This window comes from Hyposmocoma kahamanoa, unplaced genomic scaffold, assembly GCF_003589595.1.
Source record: "Hyposmocoma kahamanoa isolate Upper Pololo Valley unplaced genomic scaffold, ASM358959v1 93, whole genome shotgun sequence".
In the NCBI taxonomy this organism is placed as follows: domain Eukaryota; kingdom Metazoa; phylum Arthropoda; class Insecta; order Lepidoptera; family Cosmopterigidae; genus Hyposmocoma; species Hyposmocoma kahamanoa.
Genome location: NW_020654810.1, coordinates 8,517,165 through 8,518,983, shown reverse-complemented (window position 1 = coordinate 8,518,983; position 1,819 = coordinate 8,517,165). Strand labels below are relative to the sequence as shown.

At 36.5% G+C, this 1,819-nt stretch overlaps 1 protein-coding gene across 1 annotated transcript in view; it reads left to right on the top strand.

Annotated features, from left to right (window-relative positions):
- LOC113237258 (glycerol kinase-like) overlaps positions 1-1,819 on the top strand; it is a 12,720-nt gene that overhangs the window by 10,154 nt on the left and 747 nt on the right. The window lies entirely within an intron of this gene.

Below are 1,819 nucleotides of genomic sequence, written 5' to 3'. Positions count from 1 at the left end.
ATTTTTTTTTTTTTTTTTTTTTTAATTTATTAAGGCTTTGGCAAAGCCATCAGCCTAAACATGAAGTTTGTTTCTGTAAATATGGCCGCCACAAAGAGGATAGACAATTTGAGGCGGCGTGTTTGGATTGACTCGGGATTCCTTAAAACGGGCCGATACGGATATTCTAGTTCGAGATTCATATAATTTCGCGTTTTAATCTTCGATTAAGGCACAATAGCACTATCCTATTCCACTTTAAACTAGATTTCACAAAATAATTGAAAGTGAAAATAAAAACGACACTTTTCCCTCCAAAAGGTCCAGAGCGAATCCTTGTCACATTGATATTGAAAACAGTGTGACCATTTGCGGCAGATTTCTGCCATTTGGGCAGATTTAATTTTTATGCATTTTCATTGCTGCAGAACATGACAAGTTATACTAAATGTGGCAGAGTTTAGCAAATTTGAGAATATTCCGGAAGTTCTTTATTATTTTTGGGAACAAACTGAAAACTTGTTGTTTTCTGCTACTTCGAACAAACACCTGAAGCGAAATACAGGACAATATTATAAATATAACCTATATCAACTTTATAACCCCATCTTCTACGGCCTGTACTCAATTAGCTTTTTTAATGCTTTGATAATGAATCACAAGTATTGATAGGTCTAAGGAGACCTATCAATACACTTACAAACAAACAATACACACGTCGTCAAAAACACTGGATCACAAAATACACGGGATGTCGCCATCCTTCTTTATTTATTGAATATATCATGTTTTACCATGATATTCATACATTTTTTTTATTATAGTACTCCACTAGTTTATTACTGTTATTTATCCAACGATTGGAAAACATAAAGAAAAATTCCTTCGAACTAACTCGAACCAGCGTCTGTCGCCATGTCGGGACTACCGCTCTTACCAACTGAAACAACTAGGTCAGTAGCCCGGCTCGGTTTGAATCCTGTCAGATTGAAGGATGTTTTCTTTGTGTTGTTTGATCTTTGTATCAATAACTATTTGATAATATTGTTGCTGCCTCTAAGAACCGGTTATACACGGTGACTTTTAGCAGCGTGTCCTCAGCGATTCAGTCGCGATGCAGTCACCAATTGGCTACTTTTACACACATGCGCGACTTAAGCAGCGATACAACCGCGATGCAAGTTTTTTTAAAGTTCAACCTAAGGCGCAGCGCAAACGTGTTTTTAGTGTTGGATACTGTTGGATCATTTTCCGGAAAAATTCCCGAAAATCGAAAAAAAATGAAAAATTGGAAATATATAATTTTGAAGGCTCATATAGCGTGGATTATAAAATAAACTTGTGTTGCTAAAACCCACTTATAGAAAAACTAGATTTAAAATGATTTCAAAACAGCGAAAAAATAACCTTTTTATTGACTCTATCGTTTTCGTTCAGTAAGTTCTACATTTGACGGGTGTCAACGCCAAATGTGGAAAACTAAAGGAAAAATATTGGAAAAACATCCGGAAAAATATGTATTTTTTTGAAAAATTTGATTTTTTCACAATGACAATTTTTCCATAGCTCAACACTAGATACAAGTAACCGGCAACCAGAAGCGAATATTCTATTTTCATATAAATTTCGTTTGCGGCAACCGGGGACAGGGTCCGACTGCCGCAACCAGCAACTGTGTCCGGTTGCCGCAACGGGCGACTGTGTTGATTTCATATCTATTGTATAAAAATAGAATATTCCCTTCTGGTTGCCAGTTGCTTGTGCCTAACACAAGACACACGTTTGCGCGCCGCCTAAGCGACTGATCGATGCAAGTGATGCAACAGACTATAATATAAAT